Genomic DNA, 24,968 nt, shown 5'->3' on the forward strand with positions numbered 1-24,968 from the left:
TTCTACCCTTGGTATATATCAGAGAGAATTAAAATCATGTGTTCATTTAAAAAGGTTTGTGCGTAAATGCCATAGCAGCATTATTCATAATAGCCAAAAGAAGCAACCCGAATGTCCAACAACTGATGAATGAGTAAGTAAAAGTGATACATCCGCATAATGGAATTGTATTCCTCCATGAAAGGAGTGGAATACCGACACACGCTACGATGTGGATGAACATCGAAAACATCGCGCTAAGTGGGAGAAGGCAGTCACCAAAGGCCTCAGATTACGTGATTCTATGTATATATGAAATGATCAGAATAAGCAGATCCATAGACACAGGACATAAATTATTGGTTGCCAAGGACCGAGGTGAGAGGGGAATGAGAAATGACTACTTTTGGGTGCAGGCTTTCTTTTGGGGGTGATAAAAATGTTCTAGAATCAGGCAGGGTATATAGTTGCACAACCTTGGAAATGTGCTAAAGCCCACTAAATTTTGCACATTAAAATTGTGTATTTTATGATATGTGAATTATAATGGGATATTACATGGCCATAAAAAAGAAATCTTACCTTTTGCAATGGTATGGATGGACTCAGAGAGTAATGTGGTAAGCAAAATAAGCCAGTCAGAGAAGGACAAATGCCATGTGATTTCACTTATATGTGGAATCTAATGAACAAAATAAGCTGACGAACAAAATAGAGACAGAGGCATGGACACATGGGACAGACTGACAGCTGTCAGAGGGGAGGGGCGAGGGGGGACTGGGTGAAAGAAGGTGAGGGGGTTAAACAGGGAACATGCATGTATAACCCATGGACAAGGACAACAGTGTGTGTTGATGGCCAGAGGGAAGGGGGAGCAGGGCTGGGAGGAGGGGGCAAGTGGGGACATCTGCAATAGTGTCAACAATAAAAATAAAGGAAAAAGTGTTAAAATATAAATCTCTCCAGTCCAGAGGGTTCAGCGGCTAGGTGACCACAACAGAGCTGGTTAAGTACAAACTCCTCTGTATCCCTCACCACTCCTCACTCTGCCTTGCTCTGCACCTGGAGGGACCAGAAATCACATAGAGTTAGAGGAGGTGGGGAGGGGTAGAATCACAATGTGGGAAATGAGAAAATAAACTGACCCCATCACCCCTTTCCAAGTGCAGGCTTCCAGATGACCACAGGAGCAAACTGCAGACTCCGTATTAAATTAAGATTCAAACTGACTCTTATATGGGCTGCACATCTAATTACCTAATTAAAACTGTATTTTATGACTTGAAAATGAGACTTTTATTACTTAAAGGTACAGAAAAGTTATGAGATCTGCCGGTAGAGAGAAAGAGTCACAGCACGTGACAGTGCAGAAGACGGGGCTGGGGCGGGAGGGGGCAGAGCTAAAGCTCTACCAATGCATGAGTCCTCCTGGTTTCAATGTGCAAGTGACAGCTGGATAACGGCAGGTGTTGGGGGGCTGTGGGAAGATAGAGGAGCCCTCGGGGAACATTAGAGAGCCACACGACAGTATCTAGTAAACCAAAATCAAGCGCCAGGATCCAGCTAGGATCCAGCAACTTCCCTTCTGAGTATGTACCACAGCAACTTGTCTAAGAGTGTCGCACTCCACACCTAAAGACCCCTTGAGAGGCTTACAGCAATTTCATTTCTACATTCAGCAAGTAATGGGTTGTTTTTTGTTTGTTTGTTTTTAATACCTTGCCATGCTAACTGCTGGTGGAAGGCTGAGAACAGGGTTGGAAAGCAGACACTGAAACAGATGTCATCTCTCTCCCTGGTGTGACCATGCAGGTCGTCAGTGAGGCTGTACTCTCTGAGCTTGGATGCAGAGTTGGAGTCCTCTACAGCTGTCCTCCAGGCAGGCGTTAAAAACCGAACGGCATTGTAGTGCAAGGCAAAATCTTTTTATTTTTCCAATTCCTGGCTTATAGTTTAGTTAGAAAAAACAGAATATACATACTTATAAAAAGCAAAGCATAATAATTATATCTGCAATCTGGTAATACAGACTAGCATTTCTTTGGAGAGAAAGGCAAGCTTAGCCAAAGCCACAGCAGGAGAGAAAATTATATAGGGAAGGATAACGTTGCTCCTCATGAATTTTTAGGAGACAAAGGCAGTAGAGGGAAGAAGAGCTTTCAGCATAAATAATCGGAGTTGCAATTAAATTGCATTTGAGGATCAGCAAGAATGCTTTCCATCAAAAGGGGGAGTGCAGTGAGGTTCTTTGTCCCCTCACCTTAGTCAGTGACACGTGGTAAACACAGACACGTGCTTCCATATTTCCCTTCAAGGAAGGACTTGCTGTAGTTCCTCCAGTGTGGGTCTCAGGTGCAAAGAGCCCCATGCTCCTGGGGGAGCAGCCTGCATCCAGTGGTGAGCCAGGCAGGTACAGAGATCCAGGCATTTGGGCCCAACACAGATACCGGTTGGGCCAGCCTCTTGGCATAGCTCCACTGGTTTAGCTGAGGCTTTTCTGATCCTGTACCTATTGTTAGTCTTTTTTTTTTTTTTTTTTTTTTTAATTGTTATGCAATTACAGTTGTATGCCTTTTCTCCCCATCCCTCTACCCCACCCCAGGTGAACCCACCTCCCTCCCCCCTCTCCACCCTCCCCCTTGGTTTTGTCCATGTGTCCTTTATAGTAGTTCCTGTAATACCCTCTTCCCACTATCCCCGCCCCCACCCCCCACCCCCGCCCTGGCTATTGTTAGATTGTTCTTAACTTCAATGTCTCTGGTTATATTTTGTTTGCTTTTTTCTTCTATTGCTTATGTTCCAGTTAAAGGTGAGATCATATGGTACTTGTCCCTCACTTCCTGGCTTATTTCACTTAGCATAATGCTCTCCAGTTTCATCCATGCTGTTGCAAAGGGTATAAGCTCCTTCTTTCTCTCTGCTGCGTAGAATTCCATTGTGTAAATATACCATAGTTTTTGGATCCACTCGTTTGCTGATGGGCACTTCGGTTGCTTCCAGTACTTGGCTATTGTAAATTGTGCTGCTATGAACATTGTCTTCTGCCTCGGCCCAGTCCTGTTTCCTCTCCCTCTCTGCCTTCGTAGACTTGGCCTCCAGCTATCTTGTCCCCCAGTCAGTCTCAGCATCTCCATCTGGAGAACCTGACCTGCAGCAGCCAGTAATGCCCGCCATCCCGGGAACCCTTCCATACCAAATGCAAAGCACACTAAGAAGGTGACAAGGAGGGGTCCAAGAAGGAACAGTGCTGCTTGCTCAACTCTGAGCTGGCTTTCAGTCTCTTCCCTGCTTCCCACAAGCAAACTGGGCCCTCTGGTGCTGATCCCCAGGTGGGTGCGTTTGTGTACGTTGCAGGACTCCATGGGTCTCTCCAACGAACTCTCCTGTGAGGCTGGGAGTTTCTCCTGCCACCTCAACCTCCACAGGGTTTTTCAGTCAGGGGCTTTGAGGCTTTATTTCCCCCGGGCTGGAACCCCGGGTTGTGTGGTCTGTCTTGCTCCCCAGTTGTTCCTCCTGGTTTATCCACATGCAAATGTGGGACCACCTGGTCCACCAGCCACCACCTGGCTGCAAGTCCTCTCTGCCTGGGCTGTCCATCTCCACCCTCCTACCAATCTGGATGCATGCTTCTTCTTTAACTCCTTGGTTGTCAGACTGCCATACAGTTCAATTTTCTGTCATTTATGTCTGTTTTTTTGTTTTTAAATTTGTTGTCCTTCTTTTGGTCATGTGAGGAAGCAAAGTGTATCTACCTATGCCTCCATCTTGGCTGGAAGTGGAAAGAAGTATTCGAAGTCCTGAAAGGCAAGGACCTATATCCAAGGTTACTCTATCCAGCAAAGCTATCATTTAGAATGCAAGGGCAGATAAAGTGCTTCCCAGATAAGGTTAAGTTAAAGGAGTTCATCATCACCAAGCCCTTGTTATAGGAAATGTTAAAGGGATTTATCTAAGAAACAGAAGATCAAAAATGTGAACAGTAAAATGACAACAAACTCACAACTTTGAACAACTGAACCTAAAACAAAAACAAAAACAAACTAAGCAAACAACTAGAACAGGAACAGAATCACTGAAATGAAGATCATATAGAAGGTTATCAGCAGGGAAGGGGTGGGGAGAAAGGGGGAAAAGGTACAGAGAATAAGAAGCATAAATGGTAGGCAGAGAATAGACAGGGAGCCGAATAAACGTAGAAGCCGAAGAATTTATATGTACAACCCATGGACATGAACTAAGGAGAGGGACTGGAATGCATGTGGGAGGGTATGTGCAGGGTGGAGGGGAATAGTGGAGGGGAAATGGGACAACTGTAAGAGCATAATCAATAAAATATATTTAAAAAATAAAAAAAGAAGGTGATAAGGAAATCTCTGTCATACCATTGAATTAAATAATTTCTTCCCTTCATTTTGATAAGTGCTATATACATTTTTGCAATGTACAGAGAATATTTGTAGCATTACTTTGCTATGAAATAAAAACATTTTAAGAATTATGAGGCAGACTTTCCCATGGGGCTATTTTAATCAGAATAATAGGACATTAAAGTTCTATTTTCCTTAAAGCTTCAGAAAGAAAAGGTGGGAGAGAGCTAACTTGATGGAAAAGTTAGCATGTAATAGCACTGTTCTTACATTATTCATAGACTACTTTTAAAATATACAGTTGGGATTAAGCTGCTATGCCTGAGAAACAACAGTGACCCTCTGGAATTAGATTTTGTAATACAGTCAAAGTACAGAAATGTAGCGTGTGTGCAGCTTCCATCAGCACCTCCTGGCTTGCCTTGTCTGCAGTAAATGTTTAATGCTGGAGGCCCCGCAAAAGGTTCAGCCTGTAGTCATCACTCTTTGCCACAAGGGGTCAGCCTTTGCACCTACTGTAAAAAAGTTTAAGCAAAAGCTTCCCCAGGGGAAAAATAAACCTTTCATTTCGTGTTTAGAATAATGACTTTACTGCAATATACTTGTCAAATAAAGATCCATGAAACTGCAATATAAAATATTTCATTCCCACATTCCCTACAAATTGTTTTACACTTAATGAGATCAAATTGTGGATTCTGACAATGTAAGAATTACAAGGGACCTTAGAGATATGAAAAGCATCTGCTATCTGTGATTGCCCCTTACTCTGTGATAAACACAATAGTAACCAAATCACAGAGGATATCGCAATGATCTCCCACAACTATTTGAGTCAGGTCTGCCACCTCCACGTTTCAGACCAGGTAACTGAAATTAGGTAACTCCCTCAATAAATATTTATAGAGCACAGAAAATCTGGCAGCAAGTCGGTGGGTGAACCAGGCTGTATATACAGGTTTGTCTGATGCCAAACCTTGCTTCTGTCTTCTCTAGTATATTCAATGTGTTCTTTACAAAGGAGAAAACAGTACCCAAGAGGCTAAATGAATTAATCAAAGGAACAGAGCTCCTTAGGTTAGCACTTCTTCCTCTAACACGCTGCCATCTCCTCTAAACTGAAGCTGGGAGAGGTGACCACTAGCCTTAGTGACAGAAGGTACAGTTGATTGCAAAGCCATTGTTTTTCCCCAGTGGTGGGAGGGAGAAGAAGTACATTTGTTGTGAAACATCTTATTTTCATGAAGTCACTAAGAAAGCCAAAAGTCCTGAATAAATTATTTTAGTTTAATCTTATTAAAATTTTTGTTTAACTGTAGTTTCCTCTCAGAAATGTTATTCCATCATCTTCTCACCTTTATTATTTTTCCTCCATTCTATTTTGCTTTTCTAACATTTCTTTGCATATTGGTTTTCTCATTCTGTTCTCCATGTCTCAAATCTTACAGTTTTCATTAATTACCTAAATGCTATATAATTTCTTCATATCCATCTTTAAGATTATCATACTTGTCTTTAATTTGCTATTTAATTGACCTTTTGGTTCTTTTTTTAATTTTAAAGATTATATTTTTAATTTCTGTAAATTCTTTTTTCAATTTCTATTTTATTTTCAAATATTTAATCTTTTCTTGAGGTGTCAGTGCCTTCACTTACAACTTTAATAATTTTTAATATTCTTATATTATGCTCTACTTTAGATTGTCATTATAACTTTTAACTTCTTGAAGTTATAACCATTTTCTAATTCATAGTAGAATATGGCCTCCTTTGCTATACATTTTACGAACGGAGATGTGAAAATTAGTGAGACTGTGTTTTTCTGTGAGAATCCACTGAGGTTGTGGAGTCACTCCCCTGTGTTTACTAAGCTGACAGAACAAAGCACCACACACTGGGGGCTTAGCCAACTTGTTTTCTCACAGTTCTAGAGGCTAGAAGGGCAAGAGCAAGTTGTTAGCAGGTGGGTTTTTCCTGAGGCCTCTCCTCTTAGCTAGCAGCTTGCCTTCTTCCCTGTGTCTTCATATAGCCTTCCTTCTGAACATGTCTGTCTCCAAATTTCCTCTTCTTATAAGGTCACCAGTCACATTGGATTAGAACCCAATGACCTTGTTTTACTTCAGTGACCTCTTAAAGACCCAGTGTCCAAATACAGTCACATTCCGAGGTACTGGGGGTTAGGACTTCAACATATGAATTGGAGGGGAGCATAATTCATCCCATAACAACCCTGGCTTAGGATAAATTTTTATGTCATTTTATGGGCCTGAGTGTTTCTGGATTACAGGCAGTGTAAATTCAATCCTCAGCCCACTGGTGAAGCAAGCCAACAGTTTCAAATTCTAAAGAAAGGGCTTCCGTTCTCTCCACCTCCTCTAAACCTACCCAGAGCCTTAGAAAAGACAGTGATACACTCTTTCCACCTCCCTGTGTTACAGCATGGATATTTTTCTACTTTACTTGAACGTGCATCAAGGGTCTCTTTGTATAAATAATTTCCCCCCAAAATCCTACTGGCTTTTTATATTCAGTTATTTCTTTACTAAGCTTAAATTATATTTCACATCTTCATTCCTAAAACACTTATTTAGATCATTATAATGTCTGTAAGTTTTGAAACCTAAAATTGTGAGAAAACCCCAGCTAAGCCATTTTCTACTGAAAAATAGTATGAAAGTGAAGCATAAATAATATTAGAGTAAAATACAATATGGAATAATATGCATTGAGGATATACAAAAGAGCCAATTTTAATCACCTAGAAAAGAATGGTCCTATGTAAATTCCAGTTGCAAGAATAACTGTGATAAATTCTGCAAATGTTTAAAAAGAGCAGACAAATGTTTAATCAGTGACATTTGTAACTAATTCATATATTCTACCAATCTTAATTCTGAATAAGGCAATCTAATGTCATCCTTTATAACAAAATCTTTTTCCTGATTATGTTTTAATAATCAAAAAAGACCATGCCTGTGTCCTGTCAAGATACGGAATTTCAACGTGCCTATGTTTTCATTCTTTCATGCACCTGATAAAGCTCGAAGAATAATCAATGGCCATACCATAGAACATGCATGAGAAAAATTCTTCCATATAGGATGACCCTACTTTTAACAGAAAAAGTAGAATATTATATTGAAAAAAAAACTGGGCTAAGTAAGGTAGACACAGGTTCAAATCCCAGCTCTCACATAGACTATGTGTCCTTGGGTGAGTCATTAATTCTCTCTGAGATGCAATTTCCTCACCTTCCATAAAACAAAAGTCTCAGAACTTTTAAGAAGCTTAAAATAAAAGAACATAGAGTGAGTGCTTTAAAGAGTATACCTGGCATAAATGTTTTCCACCTCTAGTTTAGCTCCTTAAACTATGCTCAAATGAATGTTTTGTTTTTGATGGCTATATATCAAATTGATCAGCCTGGTGTTCTTAGCATCCATAGCCACCAGTCTACTAATGCTGAGAGTATCATTGGCATTTCAGATTAAATGTAAATTATCAGCAATACACATAGATCTGGTGTGAAAAACAGAGCCAAGCATCAGCATGAAGAATGCCTTCTTCTGAAGAGGATTCGTTGGCTCCGGACCACATGACTATTGCAGGCAGAATTCCCAGGTGCATACTCCTTATTGTGTACGCCCTGCAGAACCCACTCACCTTGAGTGTGGGCAGAACCTGTGACTGTCACGGGATATATCAGCATCATGATTTCATTACTGATCAGTGGACTTTTAGTTCATCAACACTGATATTCTGGGTGGACCTGATATAATGGAAGGAGCCTTCAAAAGAAAGTAAAACACCAAGATGTACTCTCCTGCTGGCCTCAGGAAAGAAAGCAAACAGACGTGCAGCAGATTGCCTGTGAAGAGGGGCTGCCTCTAGGCCAAGGGCTTCAACTGTACCACCACAAGGAGCTGAATTTTTCCAACACCTGAATGGTCTTGGAGCACCCTAAGCCCCAGATGAGAACCACAGTGCGGCCACCACCTTGACTGCCATCTTGGGAGACCCTGGGTAGAGGACCAAGTCAAGCCAGGCCTGGGCTCCTGATCCAAGAAAATGGAGATAATAAATGGGCATTGTTTTTAACTGCTAACCTTGTGGGGATTTGTTATCACAAAAGAAAACGACAGTGCCTTATCTGTGGGTTCAACTCTCTCCCCTCAGTGATAACAAGGGATCACAATGTGTGCTTCGGGTTGGTTTCTAGCATGCGTGTGTGGTAGCACCACAGAACCACTGCAAGGCACAAAAGTGGGAGAGCTATGATCCCTTTGAACTCCATACTGTCAAAAAATGACCATTTGCTTGCAGCAAGTGTTGATATGGTGCTATGGTTAAATCTGCATAAATAGTATTATATAGGAGGAGGAAATGGATTTTTTTCTAAACAGATCTAATCAGTTCTTTACATATGCAAATTGCTTAATTTTCATAAAATCCTCTAAGATCGCTTTTGCTGTTCCCATTGCTCAGATGAGGTCATTAAACCTCATCTAATCTAAATAACTTACCCAGTCATACAAGCAGTAGGTAAAAGATTCAGTATTCAATTACTAGGATGTGTGGGACAAGATAACCTATGTTATTTGGTTTAGAAGGAAGATATAGTTGGTTTAGTTCCAGACCACCACAATAAAGTGAATATCATAATAAAGTTAATCACACAAAAAATGTTGATTTCCAGTGCATATAAAAGTTATGTTTACACAATGCTATAGTCTATTACATATGCAATAGCATTGTGTCTTAAAAAAATATGTACATACTTTGATTAAAGTACTTTATCACTAAAAAATGTTAACCATGATTGAGCCCTGATAAAGATTACTGATCACAGATTACCATAAAAATATAATAATAAAAAATTTGAAAAAAATTGAAATGTTGCAAGAATTACCAAAACGTAACTGGTAATTTTACAGAGACATAAAATGAGCAAATGTCATTGAAAAAAATGGTGCTGATAGATTTGCTCGATGCTGGGTTGCCACAAACCTTCAATTTGTAAAAAATGCAGTATCTGTGAAACACCACAAAGCCAAGCACAATAAAATGAGGTATGTGTGTACTTTATGAATGGTGTGCTCCAGGAATGGAGCTGCCAAACGAATCTCCTTGGAGAACTCTCAGTCTGCGTTGAAAGCACTCAGAGTTCTAGAAGTGGGGCTGTGTGACCAGCAAAGCTTCCCTGCCTCGTTGGATGCTTCCTGTCTAATGCCAGGGCCAGACTGCATCAGGACTTGATGGGATGACACGTCAGCCTTGAGTCATTTCCTGTTGGCATGTTAATGACAAGCGTCTTTCTTTCTTAGCAGATTTTTTAGAAGCCAAAACAGGTGTATTGTTTTTAAAGAGAACATGCAAAGCATGCAATGACTTTGATTCTTGTGGGGAATTTTGTTTGCCTCTTTATTCCCCCAAATGTCACATAACAGTATGGATTTCACACAGGAATACTTACATTGAGATGCAACAGTACAAACCCAATCTTAAAACTGCCTTTGAGTTTCACATTACAGCATTATGCTTATTAACTCCTAACTAGCAGCTTCTGGTCTTACACAACAGGCAGTGTGCATAAGAATATATTAAACTCATCAATCACGGGACAAGAAGGAAAATATACTTTGAGGATGTGTTCATGCCCAGCAGGGCTGACACTCTCGCTCTGTCCGTGTCCCTTATAGTTGATCCTAAATACTTACAGAAAGTGTAAGATGTGCCCCACATTTACCTTTAGGGTTCAAGAAGTACCATATCATTAAAATAACTTCAATGGTAATCTAGCAGATCAGTGAAAGAACTGTACATTTAAAAATGGTTGGATGAAAGAAGATGAAGGGATTAGCCAAAGAACATATATGCATAGTCCATAGACACAGACAACAGAGTGATGATGGATATTTTATATAGGATAAAAAGAAGCAAAAAAATCATTAAAACAAAATACCAGACAATAAATAAAAATGACAGTATCAAAAATGGCAGTATCATGTTGTTGTAAAATTCATCCATAATTATTTTCAAACATTGCCCGTTGTCTCCTCCTACGCATCCTAATGTGGTGTCCATATACCTTTATCATAAGAAAAATCACAAGAAATTTGATTCTTGTGATTTTGGTTAAAAGAAATTAAAGATTAGTCTGTGCCTTGTGGTTTCTTTTAGTTGTCTTAGGTTTGTCTATATCTATTTTTCCCTAAAGTAAAATTTAACTGAAATATTTGATCACTTCGGTTGTTTATTTTTATTCCTTTAGTTCTAGCAATAACATTGACTCATTCAATAGTTTTCTAGAGTCTTGTTCCACCTCTTCACCCAGATCTCCAATGCCCAAAACATTATTTGATCCCTATCAGAGTGGATTCTGATGGTCTAGTATTAGAAATGTGGACAATCTTCTTTTAGTTTCTAAAACTTTTGGTCATAATGATCATACATTAAATATTTATTTACTTTATTTAGACATGTGTTATCAGTAACAAGATATGGGGAAAAAAATAAAAAAGAGATCTGTGAGAAAGAACATCTTTTCCAGTGAGTGATCAGAAGCAAATTTGAGTGTGGATGAGTTTCCCAGTATTTTGTTTTGTTTTGTTTTTGTTTGTTTGTTTAGAGCAGGTCTTCATAAATAGGAGAGGTAAAAACACTGGGAAACTGGACAGGGTGAAAGGGAAAGGAAAAAATAAAACAGGTGAGGTACAACGCAAAGACCTGGATTCAGGAATGAATGTGATGTGTTCTACTAGAAAGAAGGGTGCCATGACGAAGCTCAGAGCAAAACGATGGAAAGTGGGAGAAAGTGCATCACAAATAGATATGGAAAGAGCTTCACATGGAAGTCAAGAGACTTGCACTTTATCTCATGTGTAACAAGAACATGCAAAATATTTATATGAGGAGATTTATCTGGAGAGATGTATAAAATTGCCTGGATAGTCTGGAAGAAATTTAGTGAGAACACTGTTATGTATTCAGCAAACATTATACCGAAACCTTGTTTTTCGTATTTACCTTTATAATCTCTGTACTGGACCTGGACCAAAATGGAAATAGAATAAACGTTTGTTGAGTATGGAAACAGAAGTGAAGAGAGATGGATTTGAATGATAGTTTTTGGAAAGGAGCAACTCCATAGTGAGAAATCGATTACATTTGGTGAAAGCCTGGACAAGGATTATGAAGTTCAGAGAAGTCACATAATGTTACATGTTTTGAGCTTTGGAAATGGAAATTAGGGAAACCATGATCTATTGAGTAAATGAATCAAATATGAATGTGTAAAGGTAATGCTAGTTGCTATAACTGAAAAGTTTCTAAACCTCAAAGGTGTACCAATAAAAGTTTAAGCATTAGCCCTGACTGATGTAGCTCAGTTGGTTGGGCATCTTCTCGCAAAACAAAAGGTTGCTGGTTCGATTCCCAGTCAGGGCACATGCTTAGGTTGCGGGTCCCCTGTCAGGGTGTGTGTGAGAGGCAATGGATTAATGTTTCTCTCACACATTGAATTGACCTTTCTCTCCCTCTCATTCTCCCTCCCTTCCCTTTCCTCTAAAAATAAGTGAATAAAATCTATATTAACAATCTTGAGCATTAATAAATATACAAAATTAAGTCCAATATGGGTTGTGTGGGAAGGGGTGGTAAGGTCCCATGCAGCCACTCAGGGACACAGACTGACAGAGAACCTGCTATCTTTGATGTGTGGCTGTCAAGGTCACAGTCAGTCTCCAGCCAACAGAAGAAGGAAAATCAAGAGTAGCAGATCATGTGTGAGGTCTTAGGTGCTAGCCCTATGTCACTTTTACATTCGATTATCATATCTAGAACTCAGTCATATGTCACACTTAACACTTGCAAAGGATGCTGGTAATTGTAGTCCAGCTGAGTAGCCAGAGAAAAGGAAATTCTTTGGTGATTAGCTCAGCCCACTCTGTCGCAGTAGCTAAAGAAGCCAGTGCATTTTCCCTACATAAAATGCTGAAGGGAGTTTTTCAGTTGGAAAGGAAAGGATACTAGCAGGAACTCAAAGCCATAAGAAATTAGCCCTGGCTGGTGTAGCTCAGTGGATTGAGCACAGGCTACAAATCCAAGGGTCGCCAGTTTGATTCCCAGTGAGGGCACATGCTTGGGTTATGGGCCAGATCCCCCAGTGGGGGCCATGTGAGAGGCAACCACACATTGATGCTTCTCTCCCTCTCTTTCTCCCTCCCTTTCCCCACTCTAAAAATAAATAAAATTTTTAAAAAATTAATGAAGAGCATTAGATCATATAACAGATTACAAGAAAATTAGAAAATACCTTGAGATAAATGAAAACAAAACCACAAACTACTAAAACCTGCTCAAGAAGAAATAGAAAATCTGAGTAGACCTAAAACAAGTGAAGAGATTTAATTAGTGATCAAAAATCTCCTAACATTGATAAGTCCAGATACCTCCACTGGTTAAATCTATCAAATGCTTAAGGAAAAATTAATACCAACCTACCAATTCTTCTCAAACTGTTTCAAAAAAAGAGGGAGAAGCACATCTCAGCTCATTCTATGAGGTCAGTACTAGCCTGATACTGCCGCCAGACAAAGAGCTACAAGAAAACTACAGGCCTTTATCCCTTATGTATATAGACACAAAAATCTTCAACATAATACCAACAAATTGAATTCAGCAGAACATTTAGAGGCTTATACAGCATAATGAAGTGAGATTTATCTCAGTAATGTGAAGGTAGTTTACTATACAAAATGAGTCAATTTAATACACATTATTAATAAAATTAAGGAAAAACTGCACACGATTACTTCGATTGATGCAGAAAAAGCATTTGATGAAATTCAACATTCTGTCTTAATAAAGAAAATAAGTGAACTGGGAATACATCTTAACATGATAAAAATCATATGGACAACCCAGAACTAATGTCATACTCAATGGTGAAAGACTGAAAGCTTTTCTCCTAAGATCAAAAACAAGACATTCACTCATTCTATTTGACATAGGACTGGGAGTTCTAGCTAGAGTAATTATGCAGGACAGAGAAATAAAATATATTTGAATTGGAAAAGAAGTCCATCTGATATGTAGCAAACTCTAAAAATCCATCCCCCCAAAAGTTTTAGACTTAATAAATGAATTCACCAAAATTACGGGATATTAAATCAATACACAATTGCTTTAGTCATATTTCTATACACAACAATCTGAAAAAATATTAAGAAAACAATTGTATTTACAATGACATGAGAAAGGATAAAATACTTAGAAATAAATTTATCCAAGGAGGCACAAAACTTATAAATTGAAAACTACAAATCGTTGTTAAAAGAAATTAAAAATAACCTAAATAAATGGAAAGACATTCAGTGTTTATTGAATTGTTAAGATGACAATATTATCCAAATAATCTGCAAATTCTATGCAATCTCTATAAAAATCCCAACAGTTTTCTTGCAAATATGGTTAAACTGATCCTACAATACATATGAAATTTCAAAAGACTTTGAAGAGCCAAAATAATAATGTAAAAGAAGAACATAGTTGGAGGACACACACTTCCTGGTTTTAAAACTTATTACAAAGATACATTAATCAAAACAGTGTGGTGCTGAAATACGGATAGACCTATAGATCATTAGAACAGAATTGGGGGCCCAGAAATAAACCCTTACATCTATGGTCAATTGATTTTTGATGATACCAAAATCTTAAGGAAAAATAATCTTCAACAAATGGTGTTGAGACAATTAGATTTCCACATGCCAAACAATAAAGTTGGGCCCTTAATTTACACCATATACAAAAAATTAACTCAATATGAATTAAGGACATAGATTTAAAAGCAAAAACTAGCAAACTCATAGAGGAAAACAGAAGCAAAGCATTATGAGCTTGGATATGGCAATGGTTTCTTAAATACGATATGAAAACCCAAAGCAACAACAACAAACATAAATTGGACTTAATCAAAGTTAAAAACTTTTACACATTAAAGGACATCACTAAGAGAGTTAAAAGACAACGCACAGAATGGGAAAAAATATTTGTAAATCTGATAAGAGGTTAGTATTTAGAATATATCAAAATAAAAACCTCCTACAACTCAACAACAAAAATACAACAAATTTATTTAAATGAGCAAAGGACTTGAATAGGTATCCTCCAAACAAGATAAACAAATGGCCAATAAACACATTAAATGATACTCAAAATCCTTAGTTACTAGGGAAATGCACACCAAAATCAAAGTGAATGTTATTTCACAATTACTAGGGTGGTTATAATCCCCAAAGTGGAAAAGTATGTTGGCGAGGATGTGGAATTAATTGAACTCTTGCTGCTATGAAAAACAGTTTGGTGGTTCCAAAAACACTTATAGATGGAATTATTATAGGACCCAGAAGTATACTCTTAGGAGTATCCCCAAAAGAACTGCAACCAGGGACTCAGATAATTGTACGCCAATATTCACAGTGGCATTATTCACAATAGTCAAAAGGTGGAAATAACAAGTGTCCATCAGCAAGATGTATAAACAAAATATAGTATATACACAGAATTAAATATTATTCAGCTATATAAAAGGATGACGTTCTGATACACATAATATGGATAAACCTTAAAAGTATTATGTTAAGAGAAATAAGCCACACACACACACACACACACACAAGTTATGCATGAAATATCTAGAACAGGAAAGTTCATGAGAAAGAAAGTAGAGCAGAGGGCAGCAGGGTCTGAGAACAAGAGGACAATGGCGTAAATGGGTACAGAGTTTTCAGACTGGGATGCTGGAAATGTTCTCTCAACGGGTGGTAGTGATAGTTGAATAACATTATAAATGTACTCAGTGTCACTGAATTGTACACTTAAAAATGGTTTAAATGGTAAAAATCTATGTACATTTTGCCACGATTTTAAAAATAAAGATATACAAAGCTCAAACCTATATTTTCTATCATTCAGTTCAACAGTCATAAAATTACTCTGCAAAATTGTTGTAAAGTCTCCAACACTTAACTCACTGTAGACTAATGATTAACAGTTCATGGACCAGAACAATTTTGTGGGCCACTTTGAGTAGCACTGATCTTCATTTCACCTTAATATGTTTGTTTCCTCATGAAAAAGGGGGAGGGGAATAATTACATTGCCCACCTCCTCGGAGTTCACATGAACGGAATTAGACAATGCATGGAAATTTCTCAGCACAGAGCCTGACACAATAATCTTTGGCTCTTACTTGTCTGATGATGTTCATTGTTACTCACATGTTGTACTACAAAGTTATTGATATGGATTTTTATTAATTTTAACAAGATTTTTAAGCTCAAAAACTTCCTCAGCTTTTATTGTTGATGTATGACTGTCCTGCATTCTCTTTCTGGTTAGTAATATACTATACTGCATGACATTCTTTTTGTGTATATTTGATACCTGCACAGGCTACATACTAATTGAGAAAAAGGATTGTGCTCTCTTTTGACTAAATCTCCAGGGCTCAGCAAAATAAATGCTTACAGAACCGTTGATGGCCCCACCTCCCCCGCTGTACCCTTATAGTGCTGAAGAGGCCCAAGATAAACACTTATGATCTAACCGTAACCTCAATTTGTGCTGGTTGTTATGTTCCTACAACATTTTGGTATTATTCAACTGTGGCATTAAAGAGCAATCATTTAGAATGTGAGTCATCCATGCAAAAATGCCTGTAGCATAACTATATTCAAGATCTCTTTGTTCCCATTACTAAATAGCAGAGAACATTAACCACCTTCATTCAGCTTCCCACCACAGCAATAAAAAAATGTCACAGCCTTCAACGTGACTTCCAAAGAATCCTGCAGGCCACAGCCAAGGCCAAACCAAGGAACAACACTATGTGATTTCGAATCTCCCTGTTCATAGAGCCCGAAGCATAAGATTGAATTCTGCAAAACGAAACAAAAATGAAAACAGAAAAACCTCTTTTGATTTTATCTGTTCCCACTCACATTCCAACCTTGTGCCTAAATAAATTATATAAATATAACAACACTAATTACTTATTCACAGACCCTGGAAAAGTCTTTCGAGGAATATAGGTGGTACATATATGGAATAGAGACTATACATAAAATATAAACTGAATGATTCATGACATTGATTAGGCAAATTATTTAAGTTAATTAAGACCTAAACTAGCTGTCCTTAAAATAAACCAATAAAACAATTCCTTTAATCCTTAGATGGAAGATAGATAAGGGAAACTGTAACCTTTTAAAACTGTAAACATTTGGGAATCAGAGAGCGCAAATTTCCTTGACTTTTAAGCAAGTAAGTATTGCTTAAATATGAATGGAAAGATAATGCAGTGCATTTCCAATAGTATCTTTATTAAGGTGAGACTATATATACTATAGATAAAGTAAGTTTTAGCTCAAAGTTATAATTTTAAAAAACTCATAGGAGAAGCATGTACGTGTTCTCCATAGAGGTGGCATGCGAACACTGGATCCAGTGGCTGGGGGTCAGGGAAGGGAGGAGGGGGTCGATTGGTAGGGGAGGAACAACACATGTTAAATAACTCTACCTTAACTGTTAAAAAAATCTCTCCTACACCGCCTCCTACTGCTGGACTCCTCAGTCATTCGTGAGTATCCGAGTCCCATAAATAAAACAGTATAAGAGAACAGCATTATTCCACAGTGCTCTTTAAAGTACATTAAAGGTGTACTCACCTGGGGGGCAAGTCTCCTTTGCAAAGGAGCTCTTATTTGGTGACAATACATATTTTTACTCAAATTAATGTTACAGCTACTTTGTGTGCTGACCCCTAAAACACAGACATAGAAAAAAACTATTCTCACATTTTTTACCAGTTCTCCAAAATTATTAGTATTAAATCAAAACTGAATTTCCTTAAAAATGTGCTTTTTTTCTAGGTACCAGACCCAGAGACAATTAAATATTAAATGAAAATACCCTGTAAAATAGCCAATGAAAATATTGCCCCAAAATTCTGAGTCTACAAGTATTCTAGGCATAGCCAAATGTAGAATCGAAAGAACATGTTTTTAATTCAAAAGATCTAATAGGTCAACTAAACATATTAAAGCTACATATAGTATGTAGAACATCGAAGACTTCAGCTTTTTAGGCTTCTCTGCTTTAGGAAGAGAGAAACAATGTTTTCCTATTCTTTGCTAAATTTTTAAATTTCAGATAAATATATCAATGAAGCTTTAGAAATACAGGAAAAACTGCATAAACAAGCCTGATGAATAAAGAACACCCTCCTGCTTTACAGAACACATAGCAATGAGATTTTGAGACTTTGTCATTTCATCCTCTCACTTACCTGAGTATTGAAAGAGAACTGTCCCGTGTATTCCCGCTCACCAATGGCCACATGCTGACCCTTGTCACGGGCTAGTTGCACAAAGAACTTGAAGAAGAATTTCGCCCCAACACAGCCACGTGAGACCCCAGCAACTCCCATCCAACAGTTTTTCAGATGGAAGTATCACATTATTAAGTTTTCTGTATCTTATGATGTTTTGACATCTTCTAAATGTTCATACTGTAGAGAGACTGTCCTCCCAGAGCCAGCCAGTTCTTAGAGACAGCAAAGCTGAGGCCAAGAGCTCATCTTTCACATGCAAAGTAAATCCCAAATATTTCCCTTATCTAACCCTCACACACCAACCAATAAACGCCCTGCCCTAATTCATTTCAGCGCCAGGTACCAGGCAAGCAGAGACCAGCCATCCTTGCAGCCCACCGGAATTATTCAAAAGAACCCATCTGAAATGTTTACTGTGCTCTGGCCTCGGCTTTCCCCTCACTGATGCTTCTGCTCCCGAGCAGAACTGGGGCTGCGCCTGTGGCCCTGCCTGGTGCGGCAGGGCATGTTCCCTTCTCTCAGGAAATGTAAGTGATAAATTCTTCTTTCAGTGGCATTGACCTTCTGTGTCATCACTCAGTCACCTCCATAAATTAAAATCCTCTGGGAAGAATGAGACAAGTATCAGAGGTGATACATATGCAAATATCTTACTCTTCTGGACTCTTTTCTTTTCGCATTTTGTTAGGAAACAAGCCACACAAACTTAATCAGAAAAGGACAAAATGTATGCACAGATTTCTAAAGAAAAATTTAGAGCCTGTCCGCTTTGCTTAGCTTTCGGCTTTAAGAAAGCACTTAATTAGCCATCAGTTTTATTTCAAGAGCCTTCTCTAAAATTTGTTTCCATTGCCAGATAAGATAGCTTTCAAAGTGAAAATCTGCAGCTGCCCGGTGAAGTTACTGTCAGAGCCAGCTGTCGGGGATCAGGCTCCGCGGAGCGGCTTCTGCGCACTTTCTGACTGAAGTGCAGTACAGGTTGTTGCTGTCCTCTAACCCCTGGTCTTAGAACAGGGTTTAAAGGAGACCTGAGCTTTAAATCATTCACATTCTTTAAGCTTTTGTGTAAGACCTAGCAGGCCCTCTGCTGGTGGCAATACTTGATTGTACTTCACCAAACTGTGTGTATGGTTCGTAACCTTCCCTCTACAACAGTCTTCCAGGGAACTTTCTAGAAATACTGATGAACATGTTCCCCTCCAAGGTGTTTGGTTTCAGTTCATTGAAATTCAAACATTGAGATATTTAAAAATTCCCAGAGAGTTGAAAATAATCACCTGTATGAAAAAGCAATGAGGTCTAGTGAACACATTAGGAATGTAGATCCGTATAGAGCATCTACCTGCTAAGAGGTTCTGGATAAGTCACTGCAATCATTTATCTGCATAAGACTCTCTTGACAGGGTATATTTTGTGGAACCTTCAATGATCAAGTTTCAAAGAAAATGAGATTAAGAATAAAAAAGAAAAGTATAGATGGGATTATACTAATCATGGGAGAGTAAATCATTGTTACTAGCCAAGTAAAGTTTCCTGCTCAGTTGTAATGGTTTGCTTAGAGTTAGGAAAACAACCTGGACAAATCCATTAGCGTTTGTGGACAAAAGAAACAGGCTCATGATGCACGAATCCATCCTCATTTATTTCAATTCTTCAAATCTTTTTGTAGATGCCTTGACCCCATACAAGGTCTGTCCAGAAGGTATCCAGCCATGTACTACGAAAAACAGAGACATTTATTGAAGAAGATACAAGAAACGTTTTACACAGGACAATGATGCCTCAGTCCCCTTCAAAGTAGGCACCTTGGGACTTCACATGGTTCTCCAGTTGCCATCAGCTGCCCCATGGTATTTTCCTAAGTCTCATCAGTGGTCTGAAATCTCTTCCCTTTCAAAGGTGATTTTAGTTTGGGGAGAAGCCAGAAGTCACAGGGTGCCAAATCTGGGCTGTAGGGGGGCTGAGTCACCTGGGTGATCTGATATTTCGCCAAAAATCTCGGGACAAGACATGATGCATGAGCAGGTAGGCACATTGTTGTGATGAAGCTGCCAATCATCAGTTGCCCATAGCTGCAGCCTTCTGAATCACCTGAATAGTTTCCATGGAGGAATGTTCAAGCTTAACACAAAATTCAATGCAGATTTGTTGCTCTACTCACTCAGTCGTTTTGAATGCGATGGCCACACAGTACACATGCTCACTCAGTGGCATCTACCACCCCCACTGACTAGAACAGTGAAATCATCATTGTTCACACACGCGCATTCCAGTCCACTCTCCTTGGCTTACACTGATGTCAGGTTACACTGATGTCACACAAACCGTTCTCATTATAGTAACAATGGCTGGACTTTTTCTGAACAGACCTCATATATGGCAGTCAAATGAAGCTCTTTGGAGTGAGCCATGGATATTCACAAGGAAAAATGTCCTTATCACTCTATCTTTTGTTTTAAATCAAATATAATTAAAATGCTTTGGAATTCTTTTTTTTTTTAATAAGAAAAAGGATGGACCAGAGAGAACCAAGATGGTGAAGTAGGTGGAAGTTGCACTCACTTCCTCCTATGACCACATCAAAATTGCAGCTAAATTACAGGCCAATCAACCTGGATGACCATCTGAAATCTAGGTGAACAGAACTCCTATAACTGGGATATATAGAAGAAGGCACATCAACGCTGACCGGAGGGGCAGGGATGCAAAACAGGCTGGGCCTACAAACAAGTGTGGCGGTTGAGAGTCTGGAGGGATCACACAGCGGCAGAGGCCCCCCTGAGAAGCGAGCAGTCTCAGCCCCACGCTGGGCTCCCCAGCCTGAAGCACCAGTGCCAGGAACGGGAGCCCACCTGACATCTGGCAGTGAAAATCAGTGGAGATTCCATCTGCCTGGGTGAGATGCAAGGCTGCTAGACCTAAGCACCCCAAATAAAGGGAGAGGGCAGAAAATCTACTTGCAATCACTCACCCAGGGCTCTGGCGGAGGGATCGGGAGCCTGGAAATTGCCAAAGTTATACAAGAAGAGACTGGGTTGTGTGGCTTTGGGGAGGGACATTGGTCACTGGAGGGACAGTGACCAATGTCTTTGTGTTAAGTCCCTTTCCTGCACCCCCATGGATGCCACCTTTCCTGGGTGGCCTACTCCACCCACATGGAATTAGCCTGGACAAGTATACTAGCTCCACCTTGGCAACGCCCTGAAGCCACGCCCTACCCAGCTAGTGGATGGCTGTGAGCTCTGCCAGCAGTGGCAAGCCTGGGCCTGTGTTGCAGTCTTTCATGAAAAACTTTCCAGGAATTTGAGACAAGCTGGGGGATGCCAGAGGCACACAGCAGGAGGCTGAGTTTTGTGGTTTTAGAGTGAGGACCATTTTACCCATGGACACAAATGCTACCACCTTTCCTGTGTGGGGCTCTGCCACCCATGGGACATTATCCTAGAGAGGTGCACTAGCACCCCCCAGACGACTCCCTGAGACCCCACCCTACCCAACTCAAGCCTGACTGAAGGCTCTGCCAGTGGCAACCTGCCTGGGCCTGAGCTGCAATCTTTCTTAAAAAACAGCAAGTTCCCAGCAGGCTGAGAGGCTGGCTGCTGGAGACACACAGGGAGAGGCTGAGTTGTGTGGCTTTAGAGAGAGAGTCATCTTCCTCTGTGCCCAGTGGCGCCACTGTTCCTGTTCAAAGCCCTCCCTTCCCATAGCCAAATCTTAACCTGTTCTAGCCTGATGAACTCTACTTGCTCCATCTTGAAAATTCTCTGAGACCATGCCCTACTGACAATGTTCGTAGGCCCCAGAGGAGTTGCAATTGAACTCAGTGAACCCTGAGACTTTTGCTGAGTGTCCTCCAACCCAGCAGTGTCATCAAGTTTGAATCTGTATTGACCTGGTGAGCACCATTCACCCTTACCTGGTGACTGCCTGAGACCCTATCTCTTGCAACTGTCAAACTGCCTCAGGCTCTTTCAGCAGCTGAGCCTAACAAGCAGCTGGTAGGCAGTAGAGACTCTCAGGGTGCCTTGGGCCTTGTGCTGAACCCCCCTTAGGCCTCTTCTGGTAGCAACTGGCCTCAGTATGCAGCTTGGCCCCTCCCACATGCATCCATGCTCAGCAAATTCAGCTACCCACCACAGATTGCTCTGAGGGTCCTAACTCATACCCCAGAGCCAATCACAGGCAGCCATTGACTTGAACCAGAGTCACTCCTAAGAGGCCCCAGAACCAACATACCAGTGGCTGACTGCAGAGCACAACAGAGCAAGACCCAGTTAGCTCCACGAGCAGCATAACCAGAGGGAGGCCTTGGCAGGCACCAGACCCTTCTGGGGCATATTCTGCTATGCGGGGCCAGCGCCCACACGGAAGCTTGCATACTGTGCTTGTGGTATTTGTTACTAGGCCATCAGGTGATTAATGGGCTCTTTTACTTTTAAAGCCAGGTAAAAAGGTTCATGTATGGAAATCTAGGAGTCATGGGAATTATGTCACTCCATTGATGCTTCTGAAATATGTATAATTTTGTGATTAATTTCTAAATAAAAAATTTATTATCAATTGTCCAACACTACACAAAGGAAAACAAAGAAGAAAGTCATTTAACTCATCATAAAAAATCAGCTTCTATTTACTGAGCACTTTTGCTTATACTTAGACCTGAATTAGAAACTTTAGAAAAATTATCTAGTTTCATGAAAGCTACAAAGAGTAATTTCTAAGATCTCTTTCTGAGTATTTAATCTTGCTTTTGTTCTGCATTGACCTATTATATAGCACAAAGAGTGGGATGAAAATCAAAACTGTCTGTTTAAATTCATACTTATCTCTGAGCTGCTCTAAGCTAGTCACTGTGTCTCTCTCGGATCTCCCACGGTAATCTGCATCGCCCAGAACTCTGCCCTAGGGGAGCTGTACCCTGCCCGGTTCCATTCGCACTTGTTAGAGTAACTTTTTACCTTCACTTTTTAGTCCTCCTCCGCTTTCTCTCTCTGTGGACATGTTGCAGTGATAAAGAATAGTCAAAATCTAGAAATGTGAACAGAAACAAGTTTAGGACTCTTTTGAAGACCTAATCATCCTTTGGGATATTTACAGCTGCCCAATCTGATTACTTCCTTCTTAGCTTACTTCTGAGAGCATATTAATATTGATGTATAGCTACTAACTTTCAATATAATGGAATACACAAAGTGATAAGTAAAAACTATGAGTCATACACAAAATTTGTTAGTAAATGTCCCTGCTAAATAGTTGCTTATGAACTGGAAGAAAATAATAGGGAATGTGTAGGGAAGAGAAACCTAAAGGCAAGGACAACTTAAATGTTCTTGTTTGGTACAGTAATATAGTCTTATGTGTATAACAAGTCCAACAGGAATTAAATGGACTTATTTCTTTCACAGAAAGTTCTAGAGGGAGAGGGATGAGCAACAGTTTAGAATGGGCTGTTGAGAAAATACAGAACAGTTGAAACATAGAGTAATTTTTACAAAATAATTTTTTTCTTTCCAGTGTTTTGGCATACGCCTGACATTCTTCTGATTTAATTTTGCTGTTGAAATGGCTCTTGTTCCAGCATGGACCTGCACTATAATTAGGAAACCACAATGTATTCAGAGGTGAAAACTATTATTTGCTCTTTGTTAGCCAACAGTATAATTTGCAGAAAATGCTAACCTAGTCAAATGACATAGACTGTTCATTCAACTGGCTAGAGTAAGGTTAATGGACAGAATCTTACAAAACAAACAGAGCAGGACTGTCAGTGAAGCACCATCTCACGCTTGGATTGGAATAGCACAACAGCTAAGTAATACATATTGGCTTGAAAAAAGAAAAGTACCTCCCAGACCTTCTCCTTCAAAGTGTGGGCCGGCACCAGCAGCACCAGCAGCACCAGCACAGCACCACCTGAGCTTTACAGAAATGCAGACCTCCTGAATCTGAATTTGCACTGTAACAAGATGCCCAGGTGTTTCTTAGTATGCCAGAGTTGGAGGCATGCTGTTTAGAACCCTCTGTCTACTTCAAGAGAGTGAAAACGGAAAGCCATGGAGGGGAAAAGAACCCCTTTTTAACTGCCTTCTTCTCCTTTTAAATAGATAATCTCTTCAGATAGGAACCTGTCTTATTTATCTTTGTACCACTTATACGGGAGTACCTGGTTTATAATACGCAATCAAATGTTTGATGAATGAATAAATGTATGAATGATACTCTTTTGAACAGCTGTTAGGTATAGACAAGCTTAGAGAGATGCTGACAGAGACACTCTTTAAGCCGCCTCGTCTGGCATTTTGGTATAGCAACCCTAGCAAACTAACACTGCTAGAGAAGGCCACCTATATTTTCCCTTAGCAGTTTGAAGAACCTCCCCCTACTCCTAAAGCTGCGAAGTCGGCTCTAAGTAGTTCTTCCCTGTGGCTTCTAATATACATTTTTCTTTATCATCCAGTAGTTTCACCATATTCTAAGCACAGATATTTTAAAATCTTGTCTGAGACGGCTAACGTTTCTTGAATCTAAGGATTTTCTTCCAGTGATATTTGAAAGTTATTTATTCATCATTCTATATTCAAATGTATATTTTCCTTCAATCATTTCCAATCACACACAGTAGATCTTCTCATCCTCTCCTCCATGTCTCCACCTTCCTGTCACATGTTCATCCTAATGAGCCCCCTGGCTACATTTTGGATAATTTCATCAATTGTATGGCCTAGTCTGCTATGAATCAGTCTATTTAATTTTTTAATTTTGCTAGTTACAGGTTTTATTACTAGTATTCTATTTTTTGAAAGTTTCCTTTTAAAACACTTTTATCCTTTCTCTTAGGTCTCAAATCTTCAGTTATGGTAAGTTATTTGAACATGATTTTTAAAATCGACCTTTCAGTTTATTTCTATAATAAGTGTTAGAGTGCTAAATCTGCTGACTCTTGCTCACAGCAACTGTTTCCTCAAGTGCTTTATCATATTTTATTGTCAGCTGCTCTTCAGAAGAGGTTTGTCTATTAAACTCTCATTCAGTCTGGACAATAGGAGCAGTTCTGCGTTTTCTTCTTCCTGGCACTCCAGGAGTGTCCCCAATAAAGGAATATTTTAATGTTGATTTCTCAGCTTGATGTTTCTCGCCCCGCGTAGTGGGTTTAGATATCCATTGTCGGAGATTTCTGAGGGTAATTTGTTCACCCTTTCTCAGAAGAAAAGAACATTTTCCTTGAG

At 39.5% G+C, this 24,968-nt stretch overlaps 1 pseudogene; it reads right to left on the minus strand.

The window, feature by feature from the left end:
• The window catches only part of LOC123477833 (S1 RNA-binding domain-containing protein 1-like), a 93,797-nt pseudogene that overhangs the window by 23,670 nt on the left and 45,159 nt on the right, over positions 1-24,968 (minus strand).

This window comes from Desmodus rotundus, chromosome 8, assembly GCF_022682495.2.
Source record: "Desmodus rotundus isolate HL8 chromosome 8, HLdesRot8A.1, whole genome shotgun sequence".
Taxonomy (NCBI): Eukaryota; Metazoa; Chordata; class Mammalia; order Chiroptera; family Phyllostomidae; genus Desmodus; species Desmodus rotundus.